This window comes from Triturus cristatus, chromosome 4_2, assembly GCF_964204655.1.
Source record: "Triturus cristatus chromosome 4_2, aTriCri1.1, whole genome shotgun sequence".
In the NCBI taxonomy this organism is placed as follows: Eukaryota; Metazoa; Chordata; class Amphibia; order Caudata; family Salamandridae; genus Triturus; species Triturus cristatus.
Genome location: NC_140586.1, coordinates 968,804,312 through 968,829,123, shown reverse-complemented (window position 1 = coordinate 968,829,123; position 24,812 = coordinate 968,804,312). Strand labels below are relative to the sequence as shown.

The 24,812-nt window shown below is 52.4% G+C and overlaps 1 protein-coding gene across 1 annotated transcript in view; it reads left to right on the top strand.

Moving 5' to 3' along the window:
* The first annotated feature begins 8,421 nt into the window (after positions 1-8,421).
* The window catches only part of LOC146839172 (uncharacterized), a 70,342-nt gene continuing 53,951 nt past the window's right edge, over positions 8,422-24,812 (top strand). Inside the window, exon 1 of the mRNA XM_085603190.1 lies at positions 8,422-8,551. The gene's annotated coding sequence lies outside the window, so the exon portion shown is untranslated. The remainder of the gene's footprint in view (positions 8,552-24,812) is intronic.

Here is a 24,812-nt window from a genome sequence, read left to right as displayed (position 1 = left end):
GGTCGCCGCCGCGCCTCCTGGTCCGAGGAACAGCCGAGTCCGACGTCACCCACTCACCTGGTCGAGGTGACTTCAGCCGGTACCCTCCTGGTACCCCCACGATCGCTGGCTAGCGGTTGAGAACTGAGTCCCCTCTGCTTTCAGGTTTTCCTTCATCACCGATCCAGGCTTGGATCGCTCTGAACACCGTCACTGGTCGCCTGCCAGCAACTTCTTCTTTCAGGCTCCTGAGACTACACGAGGACTCCCGACACCTTGACGAACTTCACGCAGCCGCAGCCTCCGGGCTAGGTAACTCGAGCATCTCGGTGCTCCATCGCAGGTTCGCTCTACAAGTGTCCAGTTCCTTTTTCGTTTAGTCCCACTGATCGGAACACTCCGGAATCAGTACCTCCAGACTCTAACCATTCGCATTTCACTGTTAGTGTAGATGGTTTTTCGTGCCCCTCGGGCATTTGTGTAAATTGTGCAACTGAAGTATTTTCCTAAGAGTTTTGTAGTGTGCTTAGCTCCCTGACTCATAAAGAGCCAGGGTAGTCTTGTTATAAATAAATACCCTTTTATTTTCATAACAACTTGTGTGGTGTCCTTTCACTTGGTGTTCAAGGGGTATATGTGATGGTAAACAGCTGGCTTAACACGCCCTCTAGAGTTTAGCCTAAGACTGCTCGTATCCACGCTACTAGGATAGCTGGTCTAAAAGGTTGACTTACAACCAATCATCAATAAGGGTCGTTTGGAATGATACACAGTGATCACTAGAATAGTGAGCACTACATATCAGGCCAACTTCTCACAGTAGCGCTGTGACCCCTGCGCTCCCCGACCTTGCCTGGGATCCCCCGAGTCAGTCCTACACCGGGCGCTGAGTGCTGAGCTCCCTGTCGTCCCCCCTTAATTTCTACCCCCCCCCCCGGTGCAGGGACCAGAGGCGCACTCACCGCCGCGGCCCAGGGCCAAGAAGCCTGCCTCCATCGAACCGGGGCCCGCGGAGAAGCCCGGGGCCCCGCCGCTGCCATCGCAGCCTGTGCCGGAGATCGCGGAAGGCCTGAGGAGGCCGTGAAGCCACCCTCCACCCCCACATGACGGGGGCGGGCTGCGCGACGCCGCCCCCGCAGTTGAGTGATGGGGTAGATGAGCCGCGCCGCCGCAGGCCGCACTGCCATTGGCGGTTGCGGGCGCGGACCCCTGAAGCCACCGAGGAGTCTCGCGGAGCTCCCCCGGCCATGTCTGGCCCGACCGGCAGCCCCGGAGTGTCTACGGCAGCCCGCGGACAGCTTGAACAAGGTAACCTCCGGGGGAGGGTGGCGGACGGCCGCGCTGAGGCCTGGGACTCACCCCTTCCCCCGGGAGGCCCGTGGAGGATCCGGTGCGCCCCCTGACGCTCGGGAGCAGCACCGCACTAACTGGCGGCCGCTTCCCTTTGGCCAGCTGAGACTCTGGCCTCCCTACACGGGATCGTTCCCTCGCTCGTATAGACTGCCGAGTACTCCTCACATCCAGGGTGGAGACCCGTCCTGGAAAAGGGGACCGTTTGTTTAACACCTTGACATCGAGAACCCTGAACAGGCTCTGAAGCACTAATAGTTTGTCATGTGTAGCGCTATGTTCTCAAGTCCTGCTCTGAAGCGTAATTAGATGTAAATGTAAATGTGTTTGTACTTGTATAGCACACTGCCACCCCCAACTGGGGTATCCTGGCGCTTTTACTCATACCGCTGTGGAACCCTTCCTGGCCTTTCCCTGTGAAATGTCCACTCCTGGGCACCCCCATCGTGAAGCCAGGCATCCCAGCACTGTTGGGGCCGTTGTGGAGATTAAGCAAGCTATTGCCCAGAGTTGCAGCGTGGGACCCATGATTAGAATAGGCACCGAGGCGAGAATTATCAGGTCCAAGGAAATTGAATCCAAGACCCGCCGAGGCAGGGGATTGAACTCTGGTCCCGGGCTAGAACTCTGCATCAGGGTCTGCCGCTCTAACCATTGAGCCACACTTCTCCAGATGCCATGTGTAGCGCTATGTTCTCAAGTCCTACTTTGAAGGGCTAATAGTTTGCCATGTGTAGCGCTATTTTCTCAAGTCCTGCTTCGAAGTGCTGATAGTTTGCTAGATGCAGCGCTAGGTGCCCAAGTCAGATTGTGAAGCGCTAGTGGTGTGAGGTGCGCAGCCCTATGATTAACCGCTGTGTTTAACGCTCCCCAGGATCACCAGGTATTGCCAATGGACCCAGAGTGAATTGCTTTTGAATCTGACGCTAATGTATTCATGTATTGCCAACTGAACCATAATGTATTGCTGGTGAATCTGACGCTAATGTATTCATGTATTGCCAACTGAACCATAATGTATTGCTGGTGAATCTGACGCTAATGTATTCATGTATTGCCAATTGAACCATAATGTATTGCTGGTGAATCTGACGCTCAGGTATTCAAGTAATGCCCATTGCAACCTAATGAACTGCGTTTGCATCTAACGTGATTAGATACAACTGATTGATTTCCATTGAGCCTACTGTGTGGTGTCTGTTATTGCGTGCGTTTCCTGCTTCAGGGGATGTGTGTGTTGTATGGTCGCTTTACACTTAAGCCTTCGGGTGCCCACCTGCTCGAGCCACGTTACCCCCTTAGTGCCTGGTGACCCCTGGTCCTACACCGATTATCCGGCAGGGGAGGCCGGGACAATAGGTTTCCTGTCGAGGGGCTGTGTAACCACCTCCCCAGACAATCTGATGTGTATTGAGGCTGGGCGGGAGCATTCTCTGGTGCTTTGAAGTCCTGCACTGGGGGCACACTTGGTGTCCCTGTACATACTCCAGTTCAAACCGAGTGCAGGGGCTACCTGCCCCTGCTCTGGCGCAAAACTGGACAAAGGAAATGGGTGTAACCATCCCTCTTTCCTAGCCCACCCCTAGGTGGGGCCCTAGAGTTAGTCCATCCCCTAAACTTACTATAAGTATAGGAATCTAGTCCTTAGGACTTTAGATTACCCTGGACGAAACTCTGCAACTTACATCCGGGTTCTTCGACTTTCTATCACGACTAGAAGATGGAAGAAATCTCCCTTGGGGTCAAGGAGTGACTCCCCTGCTTGGCAGGCACCAAAGTAGCAACTGACCGGTCTGCATTACTGAAGGTCCTGCCGGACACCGAAGTCTTTGCATCACCAGAGGTGGATTTCCAGACTTCCCCGAGGCTATCCTGAGTCCACAGCAAAGCTATGGTGGGTGACGTGGAACCGTGACGCCTGGACACTGTGATCTTTTGCAGAAACACTATCTTCCTGGACATCCTCGAAGTTGTGCTTTGGGCTCCTAGTAGCACCAGCCTTTCGCACCTCCTGCACCGAAGATAGTTGGCCTCCACTCCACGAGTTACCCTTGGGCCAGCTTCAAGTGCAACCTCTCGAGGCTCCTTTGCGATCACTAGCCCGTTGGCAAGCAGGTCCCCACGAAGGCAACTCCTTTTCTGCTTGGGCTTTCCTGGTTGCTCCAGACGTGCCCTGACTTACCCTCGTGGGTGAGTCCCTCAGACCTTGCTGGTTTGCACCGCAGTCCTTTCTCTGAATTCCAGTGACTTGCCGTTGCCAAGGCTTGTTGGGTCCATTCTGGTCGCCGACATCGCAGCACTCGACAGACTTCGTGGGACAGCTCGAATCCGGCTCGTGTACTTCGTCAACGCCTCCTGGTCCTCGTGGCTGAAGAGTCAAGACACCCATCAACTCACCTGAAGCACCCGACATCTGTGGGCATTGGTCCATCCTGCCCTATGTCACTGGCAAGTGACCCAGACTCTGTCCCCACTGCTTTCAGGTTCCTTCCATCCTAGATCCAGGCGTGGATCTCACCGGACACTGCAGCAGCAGTTCTTTGCAGGCTTCCATTGGAATCGACGACGCAACCCGACACCAAAAGACACCTATGCTCCCGTGGGTGCTAGCCCTAGAATTACCGAAGTCCAAAAGGGTTTGGTCCTGACTCGATTAGAAGTGTCCCTAATCTTTAAATTTTCAACCGCGACATTGCCCATAGAAGCTAACGGGAACCCACAGTTGTGTTTACACACTGCATACAGTCCCTGTGGGTCCCCTGTGTCACTACCTTGGGTGGTTCCTTGGGGTCCCAGCGATTCTACAGGCTCTAGGCCTTGTTTCTAGTTCAGTCGTGGTTCTTATACCACTTTTTTGGTATATGGTTTGGTACGCCCCTAGGGCCCAAACATGTATTTATGCTATTACTGATGATTGCTATCTTGTAACTTAAGTACTTAGAACTCGAGTCTCATAAAGAGACTAGAGGGGTGTGTTTTATCTTAAATACATATATTTTAAATATATACCTGGTGTGGTTGTCCTTTCATTTGATCATTCAAGAGATTATAGACTGGTAAAACAAGCTGCTTTACATTCCTTTAAGACTTAGCCTGAAGGCTGCTCTCCGTAGCTACCACTAGGATAGCTTTCAAAAAAGGTTGTCTTTAACCTAACACCATAAGGGGTTGTTTGGACTGATACAAGGTGCCCACTAGAACTAGTGGACAGCATATATCAGGCCACCTTCTCACAGTATTGTTAAGGTTATAAATATAAACTCTGGTCCACACGTGCACATACTGTCTGAAATATGACCTCTGGTTCACACGTGCATACACTGTCATAAGTACGACCTCTGGTTCACACGTGCACACACTGTCATAGGTACGACCTCTGGTCCACATGTGCACACACTGTCTGAAATACGACCTCTGGTTCACACGTGCACACCCTGTCACAAATGCGACCTCTGGTCCACACGTGCACACACTCTCATAAATACGAGATCTGTTCCACACGTGCACACACTGTCTGAAATACGAGCTCTGGTCCACACAAGCACACACTGTCTGAAATACGAGCTCTGGTCCACACGTGCACACACTGTCATAAATACGACCTCTGGTTCACAAGTTCACACACTTTCTGAAATACGCGGTCTGGTCCGCACGTGCACACACTGTCATAAGTACGAGCTCTAGTTCACAAGTGCACATACTGTCTGAAATATGAACTCTGGTCCACACGCGTACACACTGTCTGAAATACGAGCTCTGGTTCACACGGGCACACATTGTCTGAAATACGAGCTCTGGTCCACACGCGCACACACTGTCGGAAATACGAGCTCTGATCCACACGTTCACACACTGTCATAAATACGTGCCCTGGTCCACATGTGCACACACTGTCATAAATACGACCTCTGGTTCACACGTGCACACACTGTCATAAATACGAGGTCTGGACCGCACATGCACACACTATCATAAGTACGAGCTCTGGTTCGCAAGTGCACACACTGTCATAAGTACGAGCTCTGGTTCACAAGTGCACACGCTGTTATAAGTACGAGCTCTGGTCCACAAACTGTCATAAATACGGCCTCTGGTTAACACGTGCACACACTGTCTGAAATACAACCTTTGGTCCACACACGTACACACTGTCTGAAATACGAACTCTGGTTCACATGTGCACACACTGTCATAAGTCCGACCTCTGGTCCACACGTGCACACACTGTCATAAATACGAGCTCTGGTCCACACGTGCACACACATAAATTCGAGCCCTGGTCCACACGTGCACACACTGTCATAAATACAAGCTCTGGTCTACACGTGCACACACTGTCTGAAATACAATATCTAGTCCACACGTGCACACACTGTCATAAATACAAGCTCTGGTTCACACGTGCACACACTGTCTGAAATAAGAGCCCTGGTCCACACGTGCACACACTGTCATAAATTCAAGCTCTGGTTCACATGTGCACACACTGTCTGAAATACGACCTTTGGGCCACATGTGCACACACTGTCATAAGTACGAGCTCTGGTCCGCACGTGCACACACTCTCATAAATACGAGATCTGTTCCACACGTGCATACACTGTCTGAAATACGAGCTCTGGTCCACACAAGCACACACTGTCTGAAATACGAGCTCTGGTCCACACGAGCACACACTGTCTGAAATACGAGCTCTGGTCCACACGTGCACACACTGTCATAAATACGACCTCCGGTTCACACGTTCACACACTTTCTGAAATACGAGGTCTGGTCCGCACGTGCACACACTGTCATAAATACGAGCTCTAGTTCACAAGTGCACATACTGTCTGAAATATGAACTCTGGTCCACACGCGTACACACTGTCTGAAATACGAGCTCTGGTTCACACGGGCACACATTGTCTGAAATATGAGCTCTGGTCCACACACGCACACACTGTCGGAAATACGAGCTCTGATCCACACGTTCACACACTGTCATAAATACGTGCCCTGGTCCACATGTGCACACACTGTCATAAATACGACCTTTGGTTCACACGTGCACACACTGTCATAAATACGAGGTCTGGTCCGCACATGCACACACTATCATAAGTACGAGTTCTGGTTCGCAAGTGCACACACTGTCATAAGTACGAGCTCTGGTTCACAAGTGCTCACGCTGTTATAAGTATGAGCTCTGGTCCACAAGTGCACACACTGTCATAAATACGACCTCTGGTTAACACGTGCACACACTGTCTGAAATACAACCTTTGGTCCACACACGCACACACTGTCTGAAATACGACCTCTGGTTCACACGTGCACACACTGTCATAAGTCCGACCTCTGGTCCACACGTGCACACACTGTCATAAATACGAGCTCTGGTCCACACGTGCACACACATAAATACGAGCCCTGGTCCACACGTGCACACACTGTCATAAATACAAGCTCTGGTCTACACCTGGACACACTGTCTGAAATACAATATCTAGTCCACACGTGCACACACTGTCATAAATACAAGCTCTGGTTCACACGTGCACACACTGTCTGAAATAAGAGCCCTGGTCCACACGTGCACACACTGTCATAAATTCAAGCTCTGGTTCACATGTGCACACACTGTCTGAAAAACGACCTTTGGGCCACATGTGCACACACTGTCATAAGTATGAGCTCTGGTCCGCACGTGCACACACTGTCACAAATATGACCTCTGGCCACATGTGCACACACTGTCATAAGTACAAGCACTGGTCCACACGTGCACATACTGTCTGAAATACGAGCTCTGGTCCGCATGTGCACACACTGTCTGAAATACGACCTCTGGTTCACACATGCACACACTGTCATAAATACAAGCTCTGGCCCACACGTGCACATACTGTCTGAAATACGAGCTCTGGTCCGCACGTGCACACACTGTCTGAAATACGACCTCTGGTTCGCATGTGCACACACTGTCATATATACAAGCTCTGGTCCACACGTGCACATACTGTCTGAAATACGACCTCTGGTCCGCACATGACCACACTGTCATAAGTACGAGCTCTGGTCCGCACGTGCACACACTGTCATAAGTACGAGCTCTGGTCCGCACGTGCACACACTGTCATAAGTACGAGCTCTGGTCCGCACGTGCACACACTGTCTGAAATATAAGATCCTCTGTGTCCATCTATAATGTTTGTGTCTGAAGTGCACACTCGTGTCTGCATATGCACACACTGCTTGACACAGGAATGCACAGGGTTAGACGCTACAGTTTAGGGACAGTGGAGAGAAGACGACAAATATACTACCAAAGGGATAAGTATTTTAAAAGCTTGCCGTTCCGGGCCGCCACAAACCAGCGCTTTCTGCTCCACCAGCCTGCACTAAAGCGCCTAGCGCGTGCTCGGCGCGCCAGGAGCTGGGAGCTATAATGACTCTTCTTTCTCAGCACTACACACGTGTCCTTCATTGAAGACAAGTGGCCACGGCGGTGAAGCCTCGGTACAGGGGGGTTCTCACCCTGCCTGGAGGTAGCGCCTGGTTGTGTTTCCCTCTGCTTTGCTGTGTGTAGCGCTGCTTCGCTTTTACACACTGAAAACGAAACTAGAAGTAATTACAATAAAAATAAAAAGCAGACACGAGTCACAGCAGACACATTCAGATACGGGGCGGAGCTTCTCACTAGTCTATCCTTCAGACCGACCCCGACGCGCTGTGTGACCCTCAGCAGCCATTTCTCCAGATGCCCTGGGCTCACGAGTCCAAGGGCGAGAAGGAGCGGGCAGGGAACTGTCCTGGGTCACCTGTCTAGAGAGGGATAATTGAGGGGGGAGGGCGGTGGCAGCAGCATCACCGGAAGCAGGTCCCGGGGCTGAAAGATGCGAAATGGATCAGGACATTTCCCTTATTCTGAGATATGAACAGGTGGCTCGTGTGTAGCGCCTAGTGTCTGGTGTGTGGTATTAAAGCGCCTCGGTCTGAGCCACGGTCCTGCCCCCGGCGCCTCTGGGCAGGTCCAGGGGAGCAGTGTCTCTCTTCGGGGCCTGTGCATAGCGCCCCGAGGCTAAGGGCGGAGTCAGAGGCGCTGTATGGGGTGAAATGAACTCTGGGCTCCTCCTTAATGGCAATCCTTCACCGAGAGAGGCCTGTCCAGGGGTGCAGTGGAGCTGAGGCCTCTCCAGGGGTGCGGAGGAGCTGAGGCCTGTCCAGGGGTGCAGAAGAGGTGAGGCCTGTCCACGGGTGCAGAGGGGGAGAGGCCTGTCCAGGGGTGCAGAGGAGGTGAGGCCTGTCCATGGGTGTAGAGAAGGCGCGGCCTGTCCAGGGATGCAGAGGAGGCGCGGCCTGTCCAGGGGTGCAGAGGAGGTGAGACCTCTCCAGAGCGGTGCAGAGGAGGTGAGGCCTGTCCAGGGTGCAGAGGAGGCGAGGCCTGTCCAGGGGTGCAGAGGAGGTGAGGCATGTCCAGAGTGGTGCAGAGGAGGTGAGGCCTGTCCAGGGATGCAGAGGAGGTTAGGCCTGTCCAGGGGTGCAGAGGAGGTGAGGCCTGTCCAGGGGTGCAGAGGAGGTGAGGCCTGTCCAGAGGGGTGCAGAGGAGGACAGGCATGTCCAAGGGGTGCAGAGTAGGTGAGACCTGACCAGGGGGAGGAGAGGAGGTGAGACCTGTCCAGGGGGAGCAGAGGAGGTGCGGCCTGTCCAGGGGGAGCAGAGGAGGTGCGGCCTGTCCAGGGGTGCAGAGGAGGCTAGGCGTGTCCAGGGGGTGCAAAGGAGGTGAGGCCTGTCCAGGGGTTCAGAGGAGGTGAGGCCTGTCCAGAGGGGTGCAGAGGAGGAGAGGCCTGTCCTGAGGAGTGCAGAGGAGATGAGGCCTGTCCAGGGTGCAGAGGAGGCAAGGCCTGTCCAGGGATGCAGAGGAGGTGAGGCCTGTCCAGAGGGATGTTGAGGAGGAGAGCCTGTCCAGGGGGGCAGAGGAGGTGATGCCTGTCCAGGGGAGTGCAGAGGAGGTGAGGCCTGTCCATAGGAGGGGTGCAGAGGAGGTGAGGCCTGTCCAGAGGGGTGCAGAGGAGGAGAGACCTGTCCAGGGGTGCAGAGGAGGTGAGGCCTGTCAAAGGGTGCAGAGGAGGTGAGGCCTGTCCAGGATGCAGAGGAGGTGAGGCCTGCCCAGGGGGTGCAGAGGAGGTGAGGCCTGCCCAGGGGGTGCAGAGGAGGTGAGGCCTGTCCAGGGGTGCAGAGGAGGCGAGGCCTGTCCAGGGGTGAAAAGGAGGTGAGGCCTGTCCACGGGTGCAGTGGAGGTGAGGCCTGTCTAGAGGGGTGCAGAGGAGGTGAGGCCTGTCCAGGTATGCAGAGGAGGTTAGGCCTGTCCAGGGGTGCAGAGGAGGTGAGGCCTGTCCAGGAGTGCAGAAGAGGTGAAGCCTGCCCAGAGGGGTGCAGAGGAGGACAGGCATGTCCAAGGGGTGCAAAGTAGGTGAGGCCTGTCCAGGGGGAGGAGAGGAGGTGAGACCTGTCCAGGGGGAGCAGAGGAGGAGAGGCCTGTCCAGGGGTGCAGAGGAGGCGAGGCGTGGAGGTGAGGCCTGTCCAGAGGGGTGCAGAGGAGGAGAGGCCTGTCCTGAGGAGTGCAGAGGAGGTGAGGCCTGTCCAGGGTGCAGAGGAGGCGAGACCTGTCCAGGGATGCAGAGGAGGTGAGGCCTGTCCAGTCCAGGGGGTTAAGAGCAGGTGAGGTCTGTCCAGAGGTGCAGAGGAGGTGGTGCCTGTCCTGGGCTGGGGGTGCAGAGGAGGTGAGGCGTATCCGGGAGGGGTGCAGAGGAGGTGAGGCCTTTCCCGGGCGTGCAGAGGAGGTGAGGCCTGTCCCGGGGTGCTGAGGAGGTGGGGCCTGTCCTGAGGGGTGCAGGGGAGATGCCTATTCAGGGGGAGCAGAGGCGGTCAGGCGTGCACAGGGGGTGCAGAGCAGGTGAGGTCAGTCCAGGTTTCAGAGGAGGTGAAGCATGTCCTGTCCAGGGAGTTAAGTGCAGGCGAGGCGTGTCCAGGGGTTACAAAGGAGGTGAGGCCTGTCTAGGGGTGCAGAGGAGGTGAGGCCTGTCCAGGAATGCAGAGGAGGTTAGGCCTGTCCAGGGGTGCAGAGGAGGTGAGGCCTGTCCAGGGGTGCAGAGGAGGTGAGGCCTGTCCAGAGGGGTGCAGAGGAGGACAGGCATGTCCAAGGGGTGCAGAGTAGGTGAGGCCTGTCCAGGGGGAGGAGAGGAGGTGAGACCTGTCCAGGGGGAGCAGAGGAGGTGCGGTCTGTCCAGGGGGAGCAGAGGAGGTGCGGCCTGTCCAGGGGTGCAGAGGAGGCTAGGCGTGTCCAGGGGGTGCAAAGGAGGTGAGGCCTGTCCAGGGGTTCAGAGGAGGTGAAGCCTGTCCAGGGGTTCAGAGGAGGTGAGGCCTGTCCAGAGGGGTGCAGAGGAGGAGAGGCCTGTCCTGAGGAGTGCAGAGGAGATGAGGCCTGTCCAGGGTGCAGAGGAGGCAAGGCCTGTCCAGGGATGCAGAGGAGGTGAGGCCTGTCCAGAGGGATGTTGAGGAGGAGAGCCTGTCCAGGGGGGCAGAGGAGGTGATGCCTGTCCAGGGGAGTGCAGAGGAGGTGAGGCCTGTCCATAGGAGGGGGGCAGAGGAGGTGAGGCCTGTCCAGAGGGGTGCAGAGGAGGAGAGACCTGTCCAGGGGTGCAGAGGAGGTGAGGCCTGTCCAGGATGCAGAGGAGGTGAGGCCTGTCCAGGATGCAGAGGAGGTGAGGTCTGACCAGGGGGTGCAGAGGAGGTGAGGCCTGCCCAGGGGGTGCAGAGGAGGCGAGGCCTGTCCAGGGGTGCAGAGGAGGCGAGGCCTGTCCACAGGTGAAAAGGAGGTGAGGCCTGTCCACGGGTGCAGTGGAGGTGAGGCCTGTCTAGAGGGGTGCAGAGGAGGTGAGGCCTGTCCAGGTATGCAGAGGAGGTTAGGCCTGACCAAGGGGGCAGAGGAGGTGAGGCCTGTCCAGGGGTGCAGAAGAGGTGAGGCCTGCCCAGAGGGGTGCAGAGGAGGACAGGCATGTCCAAGGGGTGCAAAGTAGGTGAGGCCTGTCCAGGGGGAGGAGAGGAGGTGAGACCTGTCCATGGGGAGCAGAGGAGGTGAGGCCTGTCCAGGGGTGCAGAGGAGGCGAGGCGTGTCCAGGGGTTGCAGAGGAGGTGAGGCCTGTCCAGGGGTGCAGAGGAGGTGAGGCCTGTCCAGAGGGGTGCAGAGGAGGAGAGGCCTGTCCTGAGGAGTGCAGAGGAGGTGAGGCCTGTCCAGGGTGCAGAGGAGGCGAGACCTGTCCAGGGATGCAGAGGAGGTGAGGCCTGTCCAGTCCAGGGGGTTAAGAGCAGGTGAGGTCTGTCCAGAGGTGCAGAGGAGGTGAGGCGTATCCGGGAGGGGTGCAGAGGAGGTGAGGCCTGTCCAGGGGTTGGGCAGAGGAGGTGAGGCCTGTCCCGGGGTGCTGAGGAGGTGGGGCCTGTCCTGAGGGGTGCAGGGGAGATGCCTATTCAGGGGGAGCAGAGGAGGTCAGGCGTGCACAGGGGGTGCAGAGCAGGTGAGGTCAGTCCAGGGGGAGGAGAGGAGGTGAGACCTGATCACGGGGAGCAGAGGAGGCGAGGCCTGTCCCGGGGTTACAAAGGAGGTGAGGCCTGTCCTGAGGAGTGCAGAGGAGGTGAGGCCTGTCCAGGGTGCAGAGGAGGCGAGGCCTGTCCAGGGATGCAGAGGAGGTGAGGCCTGTCTGGGGTGCAGATGAGGTGAGGCCTATCCAGGGGTGTAGAGGAGGTAAGGCCTATCCAGAGGGGTGCAGAGGAGGACAGGCATGTCCAAGGGGTGCAGAGGCGGTGATGCCTGTCCAGGGGGAGGAGAGGAGGTGAGACCTGATCACGGGGAGCAGAGGAGGCGAGGCCTGTCCCGGGGTGCAGAGGAGGTCAGGTGTGCACAGGTGGTGCGGAGGAGGTGAGGCCTGTCCAGGGCTGGCGGTGCAGAGGAGGTGAGGCGTATCCGGGAGGGGTGCAGAGGAGGTGAGGCCTTTCCCGGGCATGCAGAGGAGGTGAGGCCTGTCCTGAGGTGCAGAGGAGGTGGGGCCTGTCCTGAGGGGTGCAGGGGAGATGCCTAATCAAGGGGAGCAGAGGAGGTCAGGTGTGCACAGGGGGTGCAGAGCAGGTGAGGCCTGTCCAGGGTTCAGAGGAGGTGAAGCATGTCTTGTCCAGGGGGTTAAGAGCAGGTGAGGCCTGTCCAGGGGTGCAGAGGAGGTGGTGCCTGTCATGGGCTGGGGGTGCATAGGAGGTGAGGCCTGTCCAGGGGTGCAGAGGAGGTGAGGCCTGTCCTGTCCTGGGGGTGCAGAGGAGGTGAGGCCTGTCCAGGGGTGCAGAGGAGGTGGTGCCTGTCCTGGGCTGGGGGTGCAGAGGAGGTGAGGCCTGTCCTGAGATGTGCAGGGGAGATGCCTATTCAGGGGGAGCAGAGGAGGTCAGGCGTTCACAGGGGGTGCAGAGCAGGTGAGGTCTGTCCAGGTTTCAGAGGAGGTGAAGCATGTCCTGTCCAGGGAGTTAAGTGCAGGTGAGGCCTGTCCAGGGGTGCAGAGGAGGTGGTGCCTGTCATGGGCTGGGGGTGCAGAGGAGGTGAGGCGTATCCGGGAGGTGTGCAGAGGAGGTGAAGCCTGTCCAGGTGGATTCAGAGTTGTCGAGGCCTGTCCAGGGGGATACAGAGGAGTGGAGGCCTGTCCTCTGCTGGCATGAAATCTGCCCTGTAGGGCTAGGAGGTGAGGCGTGTACTGTCCTCTTCGTATGAAAATTGAGCACCACCTCAGCCGCTGCTTTCACCGCCCAGAGATGATCCTTTCCAGGCAATTTATTTTATTTTAAGAGCTCATAATCCGAGTTTTTGAAAAGTATCCGGCGTTACCAGAGAGCCCCAGATGGCTCATGACAAATGCTGGCATCTCCTTGATTTATGGAGTTTATTTCTTAAACCACTGTCTTTAGTGAATTAACCGAGACTACTACTCCCAGAATGCACTTTCGTATTACATGAAAGTACAGGCATGAATATTCAGGGGATCACTCTACAGAAATATTTGGTACCTCCCGGGGCATCGTGGCAGAGAAGAGTAGAGCAGTTCATGTGCAAGGACGTTCATTCTCTGCCTCTTTCTGCAGATTGTGAGTCCAGTGAGATCTGGGATAATTTGAATCTCTCTCAAGGAGATTTACCTCAGTTTCATCTGTTTCCTGGAGAAATGCAATGAAAAACAGGGGGTTCAATTCCAGCGCCCCAGTCTCTGATGTCCTTGGATCTCTGGACTGACCCTTCCCTGGTCCTGCAAGAGAGGACACACCAGGTGTTTAGTCTAGCCTCTCAAAGGGAGCGAGACGGGCTCAGCATCCTGGCCACCAGGTCTCGTCTCCCAACCTGTTCCTCACTAGACTCCGGCTCATGTCCTGGTCCTCACCAGGCCCCTGCTCATGTCCTGGTCCTCACAAGGCCCCGGCTCACGTCCTGGTCCTCACAAGGCCTCAGCTCACGTCCTGATCCTCACAAGGCCCTGGCTCACATCCTGGTCCTCACCAGGCCCCGGCTCACATCCTGGTCCTCACCAGGCCCCGGCTCACATCCTGGTCCTTACAAGGCCCCCGCTCACGTCCTGGTCCTCACGAGGCACCGGCTCACATCCTGGTCCTCACCAGGCCCCGGCTCACATCCTGGTCCTTACAAGGCCCCAACTCATGTCCTGGTCCATAGCAGGCCCCAGCTCACGTCCTGGTCCTCACAAGGCCCCGACTCACATCCTGGTCTATTGCAGGCCCCAGCTCACGTCCTGGTCCACCAGACCCCTGCTCACGTCCTGGTCCACCAGGTCCTGGCACACATCCTCATCCTCACAAGGCCCTGGCTCACGTCCTGGTCCATTGCAGGCCCCAGCTCACGTCCTGGTCCTCACAAGGCCCTGATCACATCCCCATCCTCACTTGTCTCCAGCTCACGTCCTGGTCCTCACTAGACTCCGAGTCACGTCCTGGTCCTCACTAGACTCTGGCTCACGTCCTGGTCCTCACAAAGCCCCGGCTCACGTCCTGGTCCTCACAAGGCCCCGGCTTACGTCCTGGTCCTCACAAGGCCCCGGCTCCCGTCCTGGTCCTCACAAGCCCCTGACTCAGGTCCAGGTCCTCAACAGGCCCTGATCACATTCTCGTCCTCACTAGACTCCGGCTCATGTCCTGGTCCATACCAGGCCCCTGCTCATGTCCTGGTCTTCACAAGCCCCTGACTCACGTCCTGGTCCTCACTAGAGTCCGGCTTACATCCAGGTCCTCACCAGGCCAAGCCAGAGAGGGAGATCAATTGGTTGTTGGCTGACAATGCCATCCCAAACAGGAAGCAAACATATGCAAATCAGCTTTAGACTCCTTCCAATAGGAGCAGTCCAGCCTGAAAAGCCAATCTAGATCCTTTCTGAACCAGAACACAAGCAACTCAAGACCGGTTTCAGCCTATCGGGGCCCTGACTGTAGGGTGCGGCTTGATTCCAGCGGTGCAGCGAGCACGGGACCCACATCTGGGCACACCTGGCGTATTTATGAATAAGCAAAATGATGGGTGGAATGTTTGAGTTCATCCCAGGCTCTGGTAATTACTCTGGGACACATCTAAGCCCAACCTTCTTGTTCTTGCCCTCCATTGCAACCCAGCGTGCAGCCTATCAGAGTGTTTTAGACAACATTACTTCCAGTTGTCTGCTCCAGTAGTCACAGCAGTTCTAACTTTAAGGATCGGCGTGTCTCTCTGTTCCTGATGTTCCCCAAACTAACTGAGGTGACGGTGAACAAGCAGCTCACCAAATACCTTGAGTCCCACCAACTTCTGCACATTGTCCATCCAGGGCTCCAACAGAGCTTTCTGCAGAGACCGTGCTAGCTAAAGCCACGTGGGATGTTAGAGACATTATGTATGAGGCTGGGGAGGTGGGGGGCTCTGATCTGATTAGATCTGTCGGCAGCCTTTGACACCATCTCCCACTCCACTTTACCACAGAGAATGCAGATGGTGGGTCTTAGGGGAAAGTGCCTGCTTGGTTTGTCTCCTTTTTGAAAGATCTGACCCAAGTGGTGGCATCAGCTAACTTCAGATCAACCCCTAAGACAATTCTCCCTCCCTAGTTTTGAGCCACAATCTTTTCAATCTTTACATGGCCCACTTGGCCAGCCCGATCGAGTCATTCGATATCACCTCTACTCGATGATACACAGATCATTAGATTAGAAGAAAATACACCTGATCGAGTTATTCGATAATCGATATCACCTCTACTCGATGAATCACAAATCATTAGATTAGAAGAAAATACACCTGATCGAGCCATTCGATATCACATCTACTAGAATGTACACAAATCATTAGATTAGAATTAAATACAGATAAAATACCCTTTAATTTAGAGGCGGGAGAATGTCCGGCCCCGGTAGAGAAGGTTAGAAACCTGGGGGTTCTATTTGACAGCAAACTTAGGAGCAAACTTAATTTTGCTGCTCAAGTCAATAGCTTGACGTCTTCATGTTTCTTTTTACTGAAGACATTAAGAAAAATCTTTCCCTATATACCCCAGGAACTCCAAAAAACGGTAATGGTGGCCCATTTCCTCTCTAAGCTAGATTACTCTAATGCCCTCTTTTTAGGGATAAATAAGTTTCAATTGTTGAAACTACAGTCCCTGCAGAATGCAGCGGCCAGACTGATTTTGGGCCTGCACAAAGGGCAATCCACTTCGGATGGGATACGTTCCCTACATTGGCTGCCTATAAAACAACGCATAGATTTTAAAGCACTCACATATGTGCATAAAGCCATCTATGGCGGAGCAGCTGAAGAGTACCAAAGATTAAAAGAGAAGGCTGGGGTGGCCGCACAATTACATACTGTGCAGCTAGACTCTGGAACAAACTGCCTCAATCCATGAGGCCCCAACCCAACCTTCAGATCTTTAGAAAACATTTAAAAACCAGACTCTTTGCAACGGCATAAACCGTTATACTCCGCCTTTTCCTGCTAGAGCACCTTTCAGCGCCAAGACGCTTCGGCATTCGAGCACTTTAGAAATATATAAACATAAACATAAGCTGCCGCCAGGAAGTCGCTGATTGGATAAGCTCAAACTCCCTGGCGCTAAACAGTGAAAAGAACGGAAATAGCGGTATTTGAGTCCGTAGCCTCATGGCACAAGGGTGGAGGCCGGTGTCTTTGGGAGATCTGTCCACCCCATTCCATCAGGTCAGCAAACTGGGAGTTTGGGTGGACTTGCATCTGTCCCTAAAAGGATACATTAAAATCACCTGCTCTCCAGGCTCTGACTGCTGAAAGTTATCAAAAAAATACTTCCACTCATCCCTGCTTCATCTAGGAGGGGCCTGGTACTGGTTCTGATCCTATCGAGAATGGATTCATGCATCTCTTTATACGTAGGCATATCTGAATATCGCCTTCATAGATTGTTGCTGCTTCAAAAACAGCAGCTGGGCTGGTTCTGAGGTTAATAAAATCAAGGTCGATCTCCAACAAACTGGTCAAATTGCACCGGCTTCCTGTCCTGAAAAGATGTCAATATAAAGCACTTTATGTCATAAACGCTCTACAATCAAGGGGTTCATTCTTATATGTCCTCGCTTTTTGCCTAGTATCAGCTGGCCGAGTGGTGAGATCCCACCGTGCTTTGCTGTGTAAAGGCTCTAAGTTTGCGAAAATCAGTATACATGGCTGCTCTCTGCCTGTGGTGACTGCAGGTACCTGGAATGGAATGCCCTCCCACCTGCCCTGTGCGCCCAAGAAAAAATGGGTTCTTTCAGGAAACAACTCAAAACCTTTCTGTTCATGTTCAGGGGCTGTGGGATTTTGATACGTATGTGCTTATACAAGCGCCAGGACACTTCTTTCCCAAACTAGCTTTGCGGTGCTATGTAAATAGGCTCTCACATTAGGTCATAAGCCATCGATCTCTGGGTAACAGATCGTTGCAGCTATAGACGCCCTAGGAGGAGGAAAGGCTCCGGGATCTGAAGGTCTGGTGTAGAGTTTTACAAAGCTTAGAAACAAATACCGGCCCCACATCTGCTGGAGGTGTGTGCCGAGGCATTGGAGGGAGGTGTGTCGGTGCCGTCTATAAGTGACACAATCATATCAGTGCCCCCCAAGCATGGAAAAGACCCTGCTAAGTGCACCTCTTATCGCCCTCTGTCACTGCTTCACTGTGATTGTAAATTCCTGCCTGAGGTGATGCGACTCGGCTATCCATCCTACTAGAGAAAATAGTCTCTCCGGTACAGTCAGGATTTGTCCTACATAAATCCTCAGCGATTCACCTACGGAAGGTATTCGCAGTGCTGCATCGGCAAAACACACACATGAAGGCTGGTGATGCCGATAAGGTGTTTGACTCTCTGGAAAAGCCTTTTATGATTGAGACATTTAGGCTCAGGGAGTTTGAGATCACATATGAAGCTGCTGGACACACATTTTATGGCCTGAGTTTACGTAAATGGGCTCAACTCCGACGCCATTCAGATCGCCTGGGGCACTGGGCTGGGGCGCCCTCTGTCACCCGTTCTTTATACCAGGAATGAACCCTTAGGGCCGTGAACTTCAGGAGAGGCGTGCCATAACCATACTGGGCTGACACCTTTTAGACACTGAAACCCAGAAGAAAACACATCTTCATATATTGACAGGTTTATAGTCACTGTGGCCAGGCCTGGGGGTGGGTTGAGAGTTGAGAAGGTCGGATGACGGAACTTCAGAGTTCAATTGTTCGGAATCTGGTCCGCTGTCCTCTGGAGATCTGGTCTTTATTGAAGATTAGAAAATAACATATCCTCTTGGAATCAAAAGTATCACCAAATAGGTATAGCCACCATTCAATCCACTCTACTCAATCACATCTACACAAGATCCGTTAATTATACATATATACCACCAAGAAAGAAATTCCACATAATAGCTATAATATAAAAAAATACTACTCAGGTTATTTCCTTTGTACGTAAAAAGGAGATTATATATGTGACTCCCTATAAACAGTTCTAATTTTAATTCCCCTAGTACAAAATATAATTCGACGCAGTAAAATACTTCAGATAAAAATACATGAGGTACTGGCATCAGTGTGGGTTTAATGTGCTGAGAAGTTTGATACCAAACTTCCCAGGTTTCTGTGTAGCCATTATGGTGTTGTAGAGTTCGTAATGACAAACTCCCAGCACCATATACTCTAAATGGCTGCACTGTACTTACAATGCCCAAGAATGGACTTGGGCACTGGAGGGATACAGGGCTCATTCACCTGTCCCCTGGAGGGGTGGTTGATCTAGGCCAGGGCAGTGGGTTGTAGGCATGGCACACAGGGATGTGTGCCATGTCGACTCTTCACTTTGGTCTGCATCAAAACACGCAACCTACAAAAGCAGTGTGTGTGTGTAGAGGTACAGGGCCTCTAAGGGTGGCACAATAAGTGCTGCTGCCCTTAGAGGTCTTCCCTGGTCACAGTGCCCTGGGTACCTCTGGTACCATTTACCAGGGGCTGACCTGTGGCCAGAGATGCCCATTGGGGTACTTTTGGGGAAAGCACACAGGACCTGGGAACCTGATTGGCTGGGTCCCAGGGCACATCAAGTCAAAGTGCATCAGTGGTCTGGCAAAAAGTGGGGGGGTTACTACAACAGAAACCCACTTTCCTACAGGTAGTCTTTGAACACAATGTGGATATGCATACCATGCGTTCTAACTTGTCATTTCCTGGTCTGTTTTCCAGAAGGGTCTCTCTCGGAGTCCTCCAAGCACGTTTCACCATATTTTTCAGCAATTTGTTTGGGTATCCGCGTTCCTTTAATTTGTGCACAAGAAATTCTGCACTCGTGAAATATTCACTTTTACCTGAGCAATTCCGTCGTATCTGGAGAAATTGGCCCTAAGGCAAATTGTCACGTAAACTGCGTGGATGATGACTAGAATAATGTAGGGCATTGTTCCTAACCGTTGATTTGGTAAACAATGTAGTTCATAATCATCCATTGTGTCCAAAGAACGCTACATCCAAAAATTTGATAGATGACTGGCTACTGGACACACAGAATACTATATCCACTGATCTGGCATTCAACCATTCAATAAACAAATTTAAGATCTCATCTCATCCATCCAAAATGCAAAAAAGTTCATCAACAAACCGAAACCATTTTCGGATATGATGCGCATATGGATTGTTTTCACAGATAAACTTCTCCCCAAATTTGGCCATGAATAACGTGGCCAGCTCTGGGACAAAAGGACAACCCATCGCTGTCCCTTTGATTTCCTCTCCATGGGCAGCTCGCTGGTGTGACAGTGTCTCCATGAAGACACGGTGAGATGTCTGCCCCAGTAGTCATGGCGGAAGGTTGAGTAGTCGCGGTGGAAGGATCTCCTTCTTGGGTCTGAGGTGCTGGTGTTATCGCAGAAGTGCAACGACGGTAGAGTCAGCAGTGGTTGTCTGCGTCTTACCCTCTGCGGTCTCAAAATCAGCTTTTTAAAATTTAGCAGTTGATACTGGCAAGTGAGACACAACCTCTACACAGACTTGCTCAGTCAGGGAGACTGGGGGACCCTGTGCACTTCACAGGACTTCTCGGCACTCTGCCACATTTCCTCTGTTCCTTCTGGGTCGTTCTTCACAACGGGCTCTGCTGCTGGTCCTCCTCAAAGGGCCGGCAGACTTCTTCCGGAGAAGGCTCTCTACCCTTCCCTCTCATCAAACAGGCAGCTCACAAGCCACTGCCCAGGGCAATAGTTTCATACCGGAAGACTTGAAGAAACCAGGCAATGTGTCAAACAGGCAGCTCACAAGCCACTGCCCAGGGCAATAGTTTCATACCGGAAGACTTGCAGAAACCAGGCAATGTGCCCTCGCCTATGGGGGAGTCACGATCAGTGATACTTATCTTGAAACAGCGGCTCTTCGTGTCGGGCAGTAAAATAAAACCAGGATACCAGAGTCACCTTTAGTTCCGTCTCTCAAAGCAAGGGTGTACGGGCTTTGGCCAAGGTGGGGGATAGGGTGACCCAGCAGGGCTCAGCCAGTCTATATTGTTGTCTTCCCCTAAAACAATTGGCCTCTGATAATTTCATTTATTTATTTTAGCCTTCATTTGTAAAATCACAATATACTGCAGCAGAACTTTGATCTGTATGAGGGTCCTGCCAATCAGGTCAGAGTGGGAGGAATTGCATACCAATCAAACACTCACACCCTGGGCAGTTTAGGCTGGACTTTTTCCATGAGGCACAGGGTCAGACTGATTTGCATATGGCCATGTCTGAACTAGGGTGGCAGAGTGGGCTAAAGAACGGTGATGGATCAAACCCAGATCTGTTGACTGGGTGTGAGTGTTTGATTGGTTCTGATGCTCTGTCCATCACCACCCCCTTTTGTACCGCTTTGTTCGCCATAAGTTGGCAGGGTATGCTCAGACGTGAGTCCCTTGCTCACTTTGCCACTGGATTCAAGCAAGCCTGGCTGAAGACGGCTGAAATGCCAGAAACCGGTCCTAGGAAGCTTGTTTCCGGTCCAGGGAAGGCATGGCTTGGCAGTTCGGGCTGGACTGTTCCCATGAGGCACAGGGTCAGACTGATTTGCATATGGCCATGTCTGAACTGGGGTGGCAGATTGGGCTAAAGAACGGTGATGGATCAAACCCAGATCTGTTCACTGGGTGTGAGTGTTTGATTGGTTCTGATGCTCCGTCCATCACCACCCCCTTTTGTAACACAAATTGTAGGACGGGCTGTAGTGAGTATAAGATCAGTCGCGCATATTTTGCAAAAATAACGTGTAAATGCTTACCGTGCTATCAGATGTTACATTTTTAGTAACCGCAATCATACTGTAGCTAGTGTTAACCGTTTTTTTAGGTTTCCATGAAAATACTGCATTCCAGAAGTACTGGTAACAACCTTACAGTAATCTTAAAAAGAATTACTCTTTGTCACCGGGAACCTCCAGGTTTGTCGTGCCCTCGGGTGGTCTGCTCCATTGTCCGCACTCATCTAGTGCAGCCCGGTGATGCCAGCACAACTGGAACAGCCTGGAACAGCCTGGAGGGCGCACACAGCTCAGCTATACAAGTCCTGCTTGTTTGGTGCTGGGTGGCAGGAGCTACCGGGCAGCAAGGATCCCGATGTGAGTGTCCACATGCCAGTTTGTGGATCGTGTTCGCAACCCAACCATATCAGCATACTACGCATCTTTGCCGCCACCACACAAGCAAACTGACCCAGGAGTTACAAATTAGCCATGGCGGCTCCGGGCCGTTGCTTACATTGATGGCCCCACCCAGGTCTCTGGCCCTCTGGACAGCTATCTAAACAGAGGCCATGCCCTTTTGAGAAGCTGGTAACCCCAGTGCTTCCTCGAACAGTTCTTTTATCGTGGCGCTCCATTTTACGCGACCAACTCTCACGCCAATGGGCTCCTCAACATGGTGCGATGTTTGGGTGACATTCGTTCCGCAAAGTCCTGAAGCATGCATAAAGCACAAGCCCGAAACCCATCAACCTTTATCTTCCAGGATCAAAACCTAACGAGAAGAACAAACGCAGAACTCAAATGTTTGGATAGACCAATGTCATAGTCACAGTTTGATTCACTGTAGTCGTTCACCGTATTAGGAGGTGTTTTTTAACTAGGCGCTCCTACCTGGAGACGGTTGTTATGTGGTCCCTATTAATAAGGGTTTATTGTCCGCCATTGCGGTTACACTGTCTACCTTGATGCTTCTGCTTTTCCTTAACCTTTGTGTTGTTCTAAAAGTACCAGTAACCTTTATAAGACAAGTTGGTAAGCTTTATAATGTTGTCTATCAGTTGTCGCTTTGTCCCCTCCTTGTAAAATATGCAGCCAAACTTGAAATAAGTACATTTTGTTGTGAGAATAGCTATTGTTGCCGGTGATTTATTTTATTGCAGCACAGCAGTGCCTCTATTTTAAATCTAACACCGATTATTCGAATAGTATTGATTTCATTCCAGAGTGTCATTTGCACCATTAAGGCGATAATTAATACGTTGACCTCATATTTGAGTTGGATCGGTTTATCCTATTAGAGTCCTGTCCTTCGTCGTCGTTTTCTAGTGAGCGGCCTAGACTCTAGAGGGTCATACGGGCTCTCCCCCTCCTTTTGCCTTTAGAGATGCTGATATGGAGTGCGGAGACCTGCAGTTAAGCAGCTGTGAACGAGTGAATGAAATCCATGCTGGTGGTTTGTGCTGGGAACGAGCCTTTGCTGTTTATTTCTTCAGTCCAGCCTCCTTCGAGGAGCAGACATTGTCAGATCTGGGGACAGAGGCACAGAAAGAGTAGGATTCACCTAGTACTAAACAGTTTAAGTCCGATGAACGCAGAACTACTTTTTCCAAAGGTTATTACTTCGCCACGTTACATTCTGGTGAATAGTCCATGAGAGTGGGCGCTGTGTACCCCCTCCCCCCCCCAGAGGCAATGTCTATGTGGTAATCAGACTCTCGAGTCATCGGTAGGCTAAGGGTAAGATTTATTCACCACTCACCCAACGGGAACACTCCTGGTAACGCATCAACAACATTCAAGGAGCCGCAGGAACGAATCATTAGTTAAAGACGCATCACCACAGTCCAGGAGCCGCAGGAAAGGAATCTGTAGTTAAAGACGCATCACCACAGTCCAGGAGCCGCAGGCAGGAATCTGTAGTTAAAGATGCATCAACAACACTTCAGGAGCCGCAGGAAGGAATCTGTAGTCAAAGACACATAACCACAGTCCAGGAGCCACAGGAAAGGAATCTGTAGTAAAAGACGCATCACCACAGTCCAGGAGCTGCAGGAAAGGAATCTGTAGTTAAAGATGCATCACCACAGTCCAGGATCTAAAGGAAAGGAATCTGTAGTTAAAGACGCATCACCACAGTCTAGGAGCCGCAGGCAGGAATCTGTAGTTAAAGACGCATCACCACAGTCCAGGAGCCACTGGAAAGGAATCTGTAGTTAAAGACGCATCACCACAGTCCAGGAGCCGTAGGAAAGGATTCTGTAGTTAAAGATGCTTCACCACAGTCCAGGAGCCACTGGAAAGGAATCTGTAGTTAAAGACGCATCACCACAGTCCAGGAGCCACAGGAAGGAATCTGTAGTTAAAGACGCATCACCACAGTCCAGGAGCCACAGGAAGGAATCTGTAGTTAAAGATGCATCACCACAGTCCAGGATCTAAAGGAAAGGAATCTGTAGTTAAAGACGCATCACCACAGTCTAGGAGCCGCAGGCAGGAATCTGTAGTTAAAGACGCATCACCACAGTCCAGGAGCTGCAGGAAAGGAATATGTTGTTAAAGATGCATCACCACAGTCTAGGAGCCGCAGGAAACAAATCTGTAGTTAAAGATGCATCACCACAGTCCAGGTGCTTCAGGAAAGGAATCTGTAGTTAAAGACGCATCACCACAGTCCAGGAGCCGCAGGAAAGAAATCTGTAGTTAAAGACGCATCACCACAGTCTGGGCCCATTTTTAAAAGCACAGTTTTACTTACAACTTTAGGATGGTTGTAAACACCCCCGATCTTGGACATAAATGGGGGAGAGGCATACATTTACTGAGTGATTCCTGAAGCTCACTATTTCACAAATTGGTAGGTCAGGGTTAATCATGGAGTCTCCTGGTTGCACAGTTTCCTAGTGCTGTAAGCCACACGTGGGGTGGTAGAGATTGTGAGGGAGCAACCGAGGGACTACAATCCCAGGATAAGGACCTGTATAGTGGCCCTGTAGAGAAGTAACATGTGGTGTCTATTTCCAGCATCTTTAGGTAAAGTGGTAAAGCCGGGATTAGATGTTATGTCTAGCGGTGGTGTGCGCACACACCAGTGAATTGCCCACCTCATTATGGGTTGTGTCAAGGGTTTTATTACATCATTTGCTAGATGTATTGAGCATATTTATAAGTGCCTTCCCACCAATATTTTCATGTAAGAAGGTTAAGACCTTTTCTTTTAGTTGTGGAGCAAAAGCTGCTTGTTGTAGGAGACTACCGCCCCCACAACCAGTCCATGACACTACTAACTAGAGTAGTCAGTTTCCAGTAACGTGTCCCTGAACACCCACTAGCTATTCCTTCTATGTTTGTGTTCTGAACCCCTCATTCTCCCCTCGGACCCACCAAGGATGTTTGGTCTGTGTGTAAAGGCGCTTTCGTGTACTGGATTCATGTGAGGTGCAGAGCATATTTCAGGTGTCTCCCTTGTATCTACGTAGCCTCTAAATTTGTGTGCTGTTCCATAACGTTAGTGACAATCTGCATTCTCTGCTCTCACTGTATGCCCCGCCGCAGCTTTTTAGAGTCACTGCTCGTTTTGAAATTCTTGGTAAAGCAAATGACCCTTGTATGGAAAATTATAATCTCTCTGAAACCCCTTGGTATGTAATATCCCATACCTGGCCC